This window comes from Ictidomys tridecemlineatus, chromosome 9 (genome assembly GCF_052094955.1).
Source record: "Ictidomys tridecemlineatus isolate mIctTri1 chromosome 9, mIctTri1.hap1, whole genome shotgun sequence".
NCBI classification, from domain to species: domain Eukaryota; kingdom Metazoa; phylum Chordata; class Mammalia; order Rodentia; family Sciuridae; genus Ictidomys; species Ictidomys tridecemlineatus.
The window spans coordinates 112969175-112983194 of NC_135485.1; the positions used below are offsets into that span (position 1 = coordinate 112969175).

General features: G+C 40.1%; 1 long non-coding RNA gene across 1 annotated transcript; it reads left to right on the plus strand.

The window, feature by feature from the left end:
- The first annotated feature begins 1669 nt into the window (after nt 1–1669).
- Nucleotides 1670–14020, plus strand: LOC144366902 (uncharacterized). Its single transcript, XR_013426078.1, has 3 exons — nt 1670–1972; nt 2112–2233; nt 12782–14020. It is a non-coding gene; the product is annotated as an uncharacterized LOC144366902 (long non-coding RNA).

Genomic DNA, 14020 nt, shown 5'->3' on the forward strand with positions numbered 1-14020 from the left:
GCTGGTCGCATGGTGGAACCCAGGCCCTTTCCCTTTGAACTCCTCTCAGTATACAATGATTCATTTTCTTTCAGTTAATGTTGAGTACCTCTTCTGTGCCAAGAAAGAAGCTACAAGGTGAAGACAGGGGCTAAAGTGGGGGGAAAAAAGATCCCATCTGTCCTGCCCTGCCATCAGGGACAGATCAATGTCCTGTGAGAAAGAGACATTAATCATATGACCAACTAAATAAATGTAAAAATACAACTGTGATTGTTGGAAGTCACGCGGGCTCCAAAGATGGTGCCTCCGGCGCTTCTCTTCTGGTACTAACTTCCCCATGCCCAGAGACAGTGGCGGGAAGAGCTGCCTAATGGTGAGCCCTGCTGATCCGCATGATCCTTACCCACCAATCAGAAAGCACTCCGTGGCCTGCTCTGTTGAACCACCCCTGGCTTTATAAATGTGCAAAGCTGTTCCTCAATAAACAGGTATTTTGACGACAAGCCTTGTCCGGTTGTTCTTTCAGTGATAAGTGTTATTAAGGAAAGGTATGTGATGCTGTGAAAGAGTGTAACAGAAGTATTTGTACAGTTGAAGAGACCATGGAGGGCTTCCTGGAGGAAGAGTGGCTAGTTGATGATGGAAGGAATCAGCACTAAGCTAAAGGACAACGCTGGAAAGAGAATGAAGCATAACCCCTTAAGAAATGGCAGATTCATGCAGGAAGCAAAGACATTGGAACAAGAGCTTAATATTGTTAAGCACCTACCAACTAAGTTCTAAGCACTTTACATTGCTCCTCATGACTGGAAGATACTATTATTATCCTCCTTTTACAGATGGAGAAAATGAGGCATACATAAGTAACTTATCCAAAATTATACATCCAGTAAGCAGTAGAGATGAAATAAAGATTAGTTGGAGCTTAGTTTAGATTTTGGGGGGCAAAGTACTAAGGATTGAACTCAGGGGCACTCAACCACTGAGCCACATCTCCAGCCCTATTTTGTATTTTATTTAGAGACTGGGTCTCACTGAGTTGCTTAGTACTTCGCTGTTGCTGAACTTGTGATTCTCCTGTCTCAGCCTCCTGAGCTGCTGTGATTACAGGTGTGCGCCACCGTCCCTGGTTTAGTTTAGATTTTTAGGTCAGGTTCAAAGACTTTAAAGATAAGAGAAGTAAATAGGAAGTCATTGAGGGAAAAATGCAAGAGGAGTGTATATGGATTTGCATTTCAAAACAGTGGCTCCAACTGAGTACAGCAGAACTGGTAGAAAGGTTGGGAAGGGTGGATCCTAAGACACCAGTTAAGAGGTGCTATGGTTTGGATGAGGGTCCACCATAAGCCCATTACTTAAAGTTGTGGTCCCCGGGTAGTACAATGGGGAGATGATTGGACTTCTGAAGGAAGGGGTGTTGTGGGAGGTCCGAAGGCCTCTGCGTGGTACCTCTGAAAGGGCTTTTGTTCCTTTCCTTTAATTCCCTGGCTCCTGATGCAAGACCTTTGCTTACCACACACTCCCTGCTATTGCCAATTGGTGCCTCCAGCAGAGGCTCCAACAGTGGGGTAACCCAGTCTTAGACTGGCACTTCAGAACCATGAGCCAAAATAAACCTTTTCTCTTTGTAAATTAATGATTTCAAAGCTGACTAATACAGAGTTGACTGCTGTTGACTGGGAAAGAGGTGAGAGCGGGTGGGAATGGAGGGTTGGTGCTGGTGTTGGACAGAATGGCTGTTAGAGAAATTTTGGTGATAAAGTGGGTGAGGGAATGAGAGGCAGGCTGTGTCCAGGATGATCCTTAGGCTTCTGGTTTGTGTCACTGCATGAATGGTGGTGTCATTCCTTTGTGCATAAAACCTAGAAAATGGAACAAACCTGGGTGTGAGAAGGAAGGTCATTTGCCACGGGTGAACGTCAAGAAGACAGTAGCATTTTTGAGTCTGCAGCTCAGATGGGTAAAGAGAGAAATCGGAGAGTCATCTGTGGTAAGTGGAGACCTGGGGATAGAAGAGCTTGCTTAAGGAAAAGTGTGGAGCCAGGAGAGAAGATTGCCCAATAGCTGGGAGGAAGCCCAAGACTCCCCTGACCTTGATTCAGCCCTTCTTTTTTTCATTGTTTTTCAAGGGTACTAATCACACCCTCTGTAAGAGCAAAGCAAGTTCAAGTGAAATCAGAAGAAAAAGCATATAAAGGAAATAATATAATGGATTGAGTTCATCCTTGGACACCTTGTCTTCTTTCATCAGGTACTATATAATTTATCCAGCAATTCTATTTCCCTTTAATTAAGTTAATGTCTCCTTAATACTAAGAAAAACATTTTTCCCTATGAAATTATAACTTAAACTAAGCACACTCAGAAAATGACTTACCAGATAATGCTTTTAAAGGTTTGGAAGAGCACACACCTATCATTCCCGTGATTGGGGAGGCTGAGGCAGGAGGATCACAAGTGGCTAGCCAACCTAGAAAATTTAGTGAGACCTTTTCACAAAATAAAATAAAAAGGGTTGGAGTGGTAAAACACCCGTAGGTTCAATTCCTACTACCAAAAAAGAAAAAAAAAATGCTTGGAAGACTTACTTTAGCTTCTCAATGAGATCATCTCACAGATATGAAATAACTCAAACACTCAGAGAGGTGGATTATTGTTTTCGAAGCTGAATTCCCAGAGTTATAATTTCACAGTCTACTAGACATTGCACATTGACTAAGGAAAAATACATATCTAACATCTATTCATACTATTACTAAAGAAGTTCTGGCATAGATATTTGTTTAACATGAGAATTTTAAAAAATATATTTGTTTTTTTTTAATTGTAGTTGGACACAATACCTTTATTTTATTTATTTTTATGTGGTGCTGAGGATCGAACCCAGTGCCTCATGCATGCTAGGCAAGCTCTCTGCCACTAAGCTATAGCCCCAGCCCTAACATGAGAATTTTTATGAGACAAAAATCTAAACTTTATTTGCTTTTCTTGTGTTGCTGAAAGCTTGATCCTTGGCCCTGATGGCAACCCATTAACGAGGACACAGTTTTGAGAAAAAAGAAAAAGAAAAATTATTGCTTTGCTTGCAAAGGAGAAACACAGAGGACTCCTGTCCCAAAGGCTGTGATTCTGCTCATCCATAGGAACAGGGGGCTTTTATAGAGGCGATTGAGAGGAAATGAGATTAGAGGAGAAGTCAGGAAGGAGAAGATCAGGGAGGAAATCAGGAAGGAGAAGGTTAGGGAAAAGAAGATTGGGAAAAAGAAAAAAAAATGTGTAAATTTCAAAACCACAAGGATTTTGAAATAGTCAAAGCATCAAGTGAACCACTGTTACACTTAAGCAAAATAAAACTCTTAGTTCATAGATCACTGGGGATTTCCTTTTTTTTGTACCAGGAATTGAACCCACAGGCACTTAACCATATCACCAGCTCCCTTTTGTATTTTTTTTAGAGTTAGGGTTTTGCTAAATTGCTCAAGGCCTTGCTAACTTGCCAACTGGCTTTAGACTCGCCATTCTCCTGCCTCTGCCTCCTGAGCCACTGGGATTATAAAGTGTGCGCCACTGCACCCAGCCTGAACATTTAAAGTTTCTGGTAAAGTTTCTTTCCAGTTCTGAAAGGGAATTGTGAAATAACTGAGCAACACAGAGATGAAAGCTAAAAAGGTAAGCAGTGTGAGCCATGGTCAGTATTTTCTGGACCATAATTATCAACAAAGCAAATGGTAACTGCTCCAGTTTTGTGACAGTCTGAGTTATACTTATTAAAAGTGTATCTGGAGTGAGTGAGACACATCTCAGCAGGACATGGGAAAAAGATGGCACACTCAAATTAGGGTAATCAAATGGGTCAATGAAAAGGACTATTTACAAATGTGGAAAGGATATGGGAAGCCACAGGAATGGTGCCGGATCCTGGGCTGCTGTTATCTGGAAGCATGAAGGGATAAGGTGAGAGATGGTTAAAAAGACCCAGAAAGAGAAACTCAAGAGAGCTCTGTGGAGAGGGCTTCCTTGATAGGAGCAATGACTACTGATGGAGGGACATTGTTATGGTGAGATTACAATAAATCACCAAGTTGATCTTAAAGCAGGAGATGTAACCATCTTTATTCACCAGCTGGAGTTCTGGATTCACCAGGTGGAGGGCCAAGGGGCAGGCTTTGACCCCCTCTAAGGCTTGGAGTACAACCTTCATAGTCCAAAACCGCATGAATCATAAGTGGCTGTTGCTATGATTCAAAACCATAAATAAACATCATGAGATCTGAAATCATAAGCAGAAGGGGAAGTGGGTCAAAATGACCCTAGTTGAGTACAAGTTAAAGAATGGTTACTAACATCTAGACAATCATTCCTCTGACAGGGTACATTGTCCAAGAAAAATGGGACCCCCAAAAAAACCAATTTCACATTGTATAAGAATTGCCATTTTGTGTTGCCAAACATGCTGTGCTAAGCAACTGTTGGTGGGTGCAGAGGCAGGGTGTTCCCACGGGAGAAGCATTTCTCACATGACATGGAGTCTCAAGGTAAAATGGAGTCTGTTTGGTTATTGTCCTTATAGCCTGTCCCATAACAACATGGCCATCTTTAGTGATCCAGCAGGGATGTGCTTAACAGAATAAATATCCCTGCTTCTTGCTGCTTCCTCCTTGCTGGGGGGCACCAGCCAATTGCTGACCATAGGGGTCAGCCTCCTGAGTTAGAGAGAAGGAGAAGGGAGGGGAGGAACTAGAGAGAGAAAATTGAGGACGACAAGCACCCAGAGGAAGGTGGGCAAGTCAATGACTAAAATCTGTGGATAGAAGCTGCTACAGTGGGGATGGGGTGATGACACTGGTTTCATAGGAAGCCTGAGATGCTGACTCAAGAAGTTATACAATAGTTCTGTGTTCACAATGAATACAGCAAATGCAATTCTAAAACAAATGGAAATGATCATACTAAGGTTCTAAGAATCTGGTTATTTTAAGGTTTCTTTTAGACTGGGATAATAAAAATGGTTCTATGCTTATTTATTTATTTATTTTTTGGTATTGGAGATTTAACCCAGTGATGCTTTACCACTGAGTCACATTACCTTGAACTTGCCATCCACCTGTCTCAGCCTCCCACATTGCTGGGATTACAGGCATCCTCCACCATCTCAGCTTGATCCAATATTTACGGAATAGAAAGTCAAATAAGTTAATGCCTTGGCAGAGGTACTAGAGACCTATTTTTTCCCCACCCCCATGTTTTGTTTTCTTTGTTTTTAGTAAAACGAACATTGGAAAACTCATGGTTAAGCTGCAAAAATCCCAATACACAAAAATATTTATCATAATAAAGGGCAAATGTTGGAAAAAACCATTTCTTAACAGTAGGGAAATAGTAAGGAAGATGGCAGTATATTTCTTTAGGGCAATCTTTGTAGGATCATAAAATTATGAATTCAAGGAATTAGGGGTTAGGAGTGTTTCTTGGTTATAGAACACTTGTCTAGCATGCAAAGGGCTCGGGGTTCAATTCCCAGCACCACAAAAAGAGACAAATAAGAAAACGACCCAAGAAATTATGAAACAGCATAAAATGCATACAACGTAAGGTGGAAAATCAGGATTCAAAATTTCATATGTACTTTTACTCCATTCCTAATTTTTAAAAAGGTGTATGAAAAAGGCAAATGAAATGATCAGAAATTAAAATAGGCCAGGTGTGGTGGCACACCCCTGCAATCCCCAGCAGCTCAGGAGGCTGAGACAGGAGTTCAAAGCCAGACTCAGCAACTCAGTGAGACCCTGTCTCTAAATAAAATACAAAATAGGGCTAGTGATGTGTCTCAGTGGTTGAGTGACCCTGAGTTCAATCCCCGGTATCCCTCTCCCCCCAAAAAAAGAAATTAAAAGAGTTTTATTAAGTGATAAAACAATGAAAGATGTGTTAGCTTTTTATCTCTGTGGACAAAATACCTGACAAGAATATCTTAAAGGAGGAAAAGTTTATTTTGGGTTCACAGTGTCAGAGATTCCATCCATGGTCAGGGACTCACTCCATTGTTCTAGGCATAGGCAATGGTGGAACTTCATGGCAGAACATGATGGCAGAAAAAAGCTGTTCACCCCATGATTGCCAGGAGAGAGAGAGAGAGGGGGGGGGAGGGAGAGAGAGAAGGAGGAGAAGGGGGAGAAAGGGAAGGAGGAGAAGAAGGAGAGGAGGAGGAGGAAGAGGAGGAGGAGGAGGAGAGGAGGAGGAGGAGGCGATAGGGAGACAAGATCTAATCCCCAAGGTCATGTAGCCAGTGACCTACTTCCTCCAGCGACCCCCAATCTGCCCACAGTCTATTCAAATTATTAATCCATGAAATGGAGTAATCCACTGATGAGGTTGCAGATCTCATCATTACCTAAAAGCCCCACCTCTGAATCTTGCTGCACTGGGGTGATCCCCATACTTTCCCCATACTTTCAAAATATGAGGTTTTCAGGAGGCATTTCTAGATCTAAATCATAACAGAATATCATTTTCTTTCTTTCTTCTTCTGTTTTTTTTTCAATACGGGAGATCGAATCTAGGGTTTTGCATATTCATGGCAAGCATCCTACCACTAAGCCGCAACCTCAGTCCTTTTTAAAAATGAGTTTAGGGCTGGGGTTGTGGCTCAGTGGTAGAGTGCTTGCCTAGCATGCGTGAGGCACTGGGTTTCATTTCCCAGCACCACATTTAAAAAAATAAATAAATAAACAAATAAAAGTATTGTGTCCATCTACAACTAAAAATATATATTTTTAAAATTAATTAATTTATATTTTTAATTTCGAGACAGGGTCTCACTAGGTTGCCCCAGCCTACTTCGAATTTGTGATCATCCTGATCCAACCTCCTGAGTAGCTGGGATTATAGGTGTGTACTGGCAGATTATTGCTTAATTTTCTAAGTATTCTATAATGTAAGATCATATTTTATTTAATTATTTTAATATATTAAGTATTTAAATGTGTTTGCTTGTTTAATTAATCTACATTTATGTATTTTTATTTTTTTGCAGTGCTTGGGATCACTGAGCTATATTTCCACCCCTATATTTAATTTTTATTTTAGGTACTAGGGGTTGAACCCAGAGGTGCTTAGCCACTGAGCCACATCTGCAGCCTTTTTTATTTTTTATTTTTTTAAATTTTGGGACACAGGGTTTCACTAAATTACTTAGGGCCTCACTAAGTTGCTCAGGCTGGCTTTGAACTTTCGATCCTCCTGCCTCGGCCTCCAGAGTTGCTGGGATTACAGGTGTGTGCCATTGTGCTGGGTTTAGATTTAGTTTTTAAATACAATAAAAATGTACCTTTTGGAGGACTGAACTTTTTCTAAACCTTGATATGGATGGAAATTGCCTGGATGTACATATAATAAAAATTCATCAAAGTACATATGTATGCTTAATGTAATCATGAATGTTTATATATGTTATAACAATGAAAAAAACATCATCTAAAGTATATTGAGAGCCAGGTGCAATGGTTCACTCCTATAATTTTTGTTATTTATGAGGTTGAAGTAGGAGGATTTTGAGTTGGAGGCCAACCTGAGCAATTTAGTGAGACCCTCATCTCTAAATAAGTAAATAAAAACTAAGTATACTGAATAAATGAAATTGCTTATAATTTTTTCTGTACTTACATCCTGCATTTTATCAATACAACGCAGTATAATATTGATGATTTTTAAGCCAGGTGTGGTGGTGTATGCCTGTAACCCTGGAGGCTGGGGGAGGAGACTCACAAGTTCAAGGCCAGCCTCAGAAATTGTTTCTGAAATACAATTCTGAGATTCAGATGTGCCAGCTGTTCTGTGCGTCTTTAAAATGCTAGGTCTTGGGACTAGGTAGAATGGTAGAGTGCTTGCTTAGCGATCTATGTGTGAGGGCTTGGGTTCAATCCCCAGCATTACAAAAATAAAAGAGAAGAAGGTGGCAGAGAGGGAAGGAAGGAAGCTAGGTCTCAAGAATCTTCTCAATGGAAGCTTTTTGTTTAAAATCCCAGGCTTTTGAGGTCCATTTTAAGGTTGTAGTCACTATTCTAGTTAGTCATTATTGGTGAAAGTACGCATGACACCTCAGATTCTGGGTAGCAATCTTTTCCAAAGGCTACTCAACTGGAGAAACTTCTTGATGAATAAGTATGTCTTAATTAAACAAAAGGTGAATCTCTGGAATCACTTTCATATACAGCTTAGCTCTCTATGACCTGGAACAGTGCCTATTTGGAGATGTAATGTATAGGTGTCAAATGAGAAGTATCATATAATTTTCCCACTGTATCAAAGGCTTGGTATCCAGTGTGGGTGTAAGATTTTATCACTATCAGTTTGAAAGGCAGATCACATGCTTTCCCATGTTTGTCATTGTTCATGATTATCACATAAGATTTTTGATGAGATTAATAATAGTTTGAAGACTAAATATGTCATGCACCCAATTTTCCCCCTGATTTTTTAAAAAAATCAATTACATAAAATGTGGTTCTATATAATTACAATTTAAATATATTTTTAATAATTTAACAACTAAAATAAAATTTTATGTCCATGTATATTCTTTCTTTTCTTTTTTTCTTTTATTTTTTTGGTACCAGGGATTGAGCCCAGGCGCACTTAACCACTGAGCCACATCCCATGCCTTATTATGTTTTATTTTGAGACAGGATCTTGCTAAGTTGCTTATGGCCTCACTAAGTTAGTTGTTGAAGCTGGTTTTAAATTTGTAATCCTCCTGCCTATACTGGTGGAATTATAGGTGTGCACCACCATGCTGGGTATACAAGTCTGCTTCTTAACAAGTAGATTTCTGGACCCAGTTCCCAGAGTCAGATTTAATAAATCTAAGTGGGACAAAGGAATATGCATTGCTAAATATTCTAGCTAGTCATCAAGACTGAGGCTGGTGGCCCTTGAACTACCTTTTGTAGAATATAAAAGCCTTTTGTAGAATATAAAAGGCTGCATCATTAACTAATCAGCCATCTAAAAACAACAAACGAAAATTTTACAAACACACATACACCACAAACACCCACACATACTTGAGCAAAGGTTACACTGATAAAGCCCTAAGGTTGGGTTCGTACAGAATGCAGGGCATGTAGTGGATATGAGATTTCATATTTCTGAGCCCATTTTAACTATAGTCAAGCCACACCTCAGGCTGCACAGTGGCCTTGTCTATTAGCATAGCACTGGAGCAAGATGTAGGTGGGACTCTTCATCTGCCTTATGAAACGAGACACTGGCTCCATGGAATATTTTAAAATTCTTTTCAAAATTCTATGATTCTTAGAATGCTTTTAAAGCTTCTAAAACTTAACATTCTCAAGGTGGCTGAAGACAAATAGGTGTAGAAACCTCAGGGAGTACAGAGGCTTCTTATTTTATCTTTTCCAGCCCTCATTATTAGAGTTTTCTATTACCAGGAGAACTTTAGCCTAAGGTGGTGCACACCTGTAATCCCAGTGACTCAGGAGGCCGAGGCAAGAAGAATAGCAAGTTTGAAATAAACCTGGACAATTTAATGAGACCTGTCATCTCAGGACAATTTAAAAAAAAAGGTCTTGGGTTGCAGTGTAGAACCCTCTGGGTTTGATTACTAGTATTGAAAAACAAAACAAAACAAAACAAAAAAAACACTTCAGCCTGAATTTATTGGCCCTGGCTCCTGTCTACCATTTGAGGAAATACTATTCTCTGCCCCAGATAGTTATTTTTTCAAGCTAAACATTCTGGTCCCTTCAATTAATCTTCCTTTATCATGTTTTCACATCACAACTGCTTACTAGCTTTTGAATATGCTGTTGTCAATATCCATCTCTCAGTGTGGCTTGTGGAGAAGGCCTCTAGGTCAGCCAGTAGAATGTGAGAATATCATGACTGATTTCCTGCAGCCTTTTTAGGAGAAGGCAGGGGAAAAGAGAACAGTTCTCCCTCATGTAGGTCATCATCATCATTATTTGTCATTCACATTTATTCAGTGATTGTATGTCAAGTGTAGATCACTAGCCAAGATCAAAAAAGAAGAAAAGACAAAGGGAACCCCATGTGGGACAGACAGCTGATGAGCAAAAACGGTCAAGTGAAGAAGTGGCTAGAGTCAGGGTGGGCAGAGGAGACTATGCAAGAACCGCTTAACTTGGAGTTGAGGGAAATATGGAAGCCAGGAATTCTCCCAGGAAAGATGTCAACTAGACTGTCCTTATCTAGTTAGTCTATCACTCATTTCACACACACATCTGTATATAGGCTATTCCTTTTTTTTTGGAGAGAGAGAGGAGACAGAGAGAGAGAATTTTAATACTTATGTTTTAGTTTTTCAGTGGACACCACATTTGTTTGTATGTGGTGCTGAGGATCGAACCGGGGCCACACGCATGCCAGGCGAGCACGCTACTGCTTGAGCCACATCCCCAGCCCCAATATATAGGCTATTCCAACAGATTTAAATTATACTACTGCACAAGTTTGTGGTGAAATAGAGACATCCGAACAGGCCAGAGCCATAATTAGGAAACCACATTTAGCACTGGCATAGAGCTAGGGAAAGCCGGAGATGCTAAGTTGTTCACTCATAGTGCCAGGTAGTAAAGGACTACAGGAAAGATGTGCGTCAGGCCAGGCCCGGTGGTGCACACCTGTCATCCCTGCTACTCGTGAGGCTGAATCAGGAAGATGGCAAGCTGCAGGCCAGCACTGGCAATAGCAAGAACCTGTCCCACAATAAAAAATAAAAAAGGGCTGAGAATGTTGCTCAGTGGTAAAGTGCTCCTGGGTTTCATCCCCAGAACTGTTGAAAACAAAACTAAACTTAAATGTCAGGATTCCTGTTGTAAATGAAAGAAAGTCAATTCAATTTGGTTTAAATTAGAAAGAGGATAGATTGCCTCAGTATATGAATGTTCAAGAAATAAACTTCAGGTAAAGCTTGATCCAGGCACTCAAATGATGTCAGTAGGACACTGTTTTTCTCACATCTGTCCCTGCTCTACTATCTTCTGTGCTGGTTTCTCTCTCAGGCATCTATGTGGTGGCTTCAAACTATATGACTTCAGTATAGCAACACCAACAGAATGAGCTTACTCCAGGGCCCTCTGTTTCAGCTTGGATTGTATGTATACCTCCAAGCCAATCACTGTGGCCAGGAGAACCTGTTGTTCTTCTAGGGATGTCCTGAATAGCATTTTTTGCTTCATGAGCCAGGGAGTAGATTTTTCTCCATATGAATCACATAGTAGTATACTAGGACGAAGTAGTTCCCTCAAGGAAATAATAATTTTAAAAAATAAATAAATGTAAAAATTAAATAAGAAGTAAAAACAACTGAGTAGAAATAAATGCTGATTCTGCTAAAACACAAAATCAAATGAAAACAGTTATTCAATACACAGAGATTAAAAGAAAACATAGCCAGGCATGGTGGTGCACACCTATAATCCCAGCGACTCATGAGCTGAGGCAGGAGGATCTCAAGTTTGAGTGCAGCCTGGACAATTTAGTGAGACTCTCTCAAAATAAAATAAAATAAAATAAAAGGGTTGGAGATATGATTCAGTGGTAGAGTGCCCCTGGCTTCAATCCTCAATAGAAAAAAAAAATCATTATAATGGTAGGGGCTAGAGGCTAGAAATGCAGCTCAGTGGTAGAGTGCATGCTTAGCATGAATAAGGTCCTGGGTTCTATTCCCTCCTACACACACACACACACACACACACACACACACACACACACACACATAAGAAAAAAAAAAGGAAAAGAAAAAAAGGTTTCAATGGCAAAAAATTAATATACATTTTGCCGCAATTTTTTTTTAAAAAGAAAGTGAAGACCAACATGTGGATGGATTCTATCTATATTGTAAAAACCTGCTTTGTGTCTGGAAGATCTGGAAGCTGGGATCTTCACAACTTTGACAGTTGCCATTTAAGACATGGCAAGTGGTCCAGGTCTTCATCAGCAGGAATGACATGCGCATCTTGATCACGACTTTGGACAGTCGTCAGAAAGGGTGTGGGGGCTTCCTTGCTCTGCCAGCTGTTAAACTTCTTTCCTGAAAAATCACAGGAGATTCAGGGGTCTCCATCCAGCAGGGCAGCCAGGGCAGGAAAAGAGAGAGAGCGAAAGCCTCTGGGAGAAGCTGTGTTGCTAGTAGAATAGTTTTAATATTGTCAGAACTGTGACTTTATCCAGGTGAACTTGCTGAATGCCAACCACACTCATGGATTTGTGAGTGTGTGTGTCTGTGGCACTGGGACTGAACCCTGTGCATGCTTGGCAGCCCTCCACCACCACCGAGTGCTCTCCCAGCTCCTCCTGGGTGATTTGTGCACTGTGCTCCATATAGCACCGAGTTAACGGTGGGAAGAATTAGAAAGAAAACAAAATCTGCCTTTTCCCAGTTTATCTTACAGAAATGTACCTCCTACACAGAGTTGCACTGCTCCCTCCTCTATAACCTTCCTATCTGCCAACCACTCCCATACACCCAGCTCCAGGCACCCAGTTCCCAGAAGAATACCCTGATTTCTTTCAACATCCCCAGCTGGATGTGTTTCAGGTTCTTTCCTATATTTCCAAACCATTCCTATAGTATCTCTTACACCAACACATCCTTGTCCAACAATGCACTGAAGAAATGGACCTGACTAATTAAGATGGGGATTTGAACTTAAGGAAGTAAGATGGAAGCACCTTTTAATTTTATTTTAATTAAATTAATTTTTTTCTTTTTCTTTTTCTTTTTTTTTTTTTTGGTGGTACTGGGAACTGGACCCAGGAGCACTCTGCCATGGAACTACATCCCCACCCTTTTTATTTTATTTTAAAACTTTGGGACAGGGTCTCACTAAAGTGCCCTGGTTGACCTCCAAGTTGTGATCCTCCTGTCTCAGCCTCCTGAGTCGCTGGTATTATACACGTGTGCTGCCATGCCCAGCTGAAGCATCTTTTGACTGAGTGGCAAACAAATTCCTGTAATTTCAAGCAGAATGGTTGATGAGTAGAAAAATGAGTCCTGTCCAATATCACTCATCTCTGAAATCATAGCACGAGGACTTCTACCCACAGGTGACATTTGATGGAGCCACCCCTTAAACACCTTTGCCTGAAAGACACAGGGTGGGTAGGTAAAATAACCTTCACCAAGAATTCCAAACTCCATTGATTGTAACCTCTCTTGAAATGGATCAGTATGTATCCTGTCTCTATTTTTATTTGATTTTTTTTTAAATTTTAAAATATTTCTTGTTGAGATGGGGGTCTCTCTATGTTGTATAGTATGGCTTCATACTCCTGCACCCAGGATATCTTCCTGCCTCAGCCTCCCCAGGTAGCTGGAATTAAGTGCATGATACCATGCTTGGCTTTTTAGAATTCTTTGAGAAAACTCTATCCTGAAGAAAATGTATATTTTTGACTTTATGTATATTTTTACTGCCACACTTTTTTATTTTTAAAACAATGAGAGTATGTTATTTTTATAGTTACTTAAACAAAAATTTTCTATTTTTAAAATAATTTTGAGGTGTACTGGGATTGAACCTAGGGGTGTTCTACCACTGAGACACATCCCCAGCCCTTTTTATTTTGAGACAGGGTCTCACTGAGTTGCTTAGGGCCTCACAGTTTGCTGAGGCTGGACTTGAATTAACAATTCTCCTGCCTCAGCCTCCTGTGTTGCTGGGATTATGGGTATGCACCATGATGCCTAGGAAACAAAGATTTTTTTCAAAAAGCAGCAGGTTATACAACACGTGGGAGAAATAGCTGTGTTTGAAATTGGAACAGCAATAATTAAAATTATAAAATAAAGAAAATACAATATTAAAAAAGGAGGAAAATCTGGTAGGGAATACATCAAAAATGTTCATAGTACTTATATATAATAGATGAAAATTTAAGCTTCTGTGTTTTATGTTACTTGCATTCTCATAATGAAAAAAATATGTACTTACATTTATATACATGTGGTCATAATTTTTTTGTAGATATATGTTTTCCTAAATGGGTCTTTAAA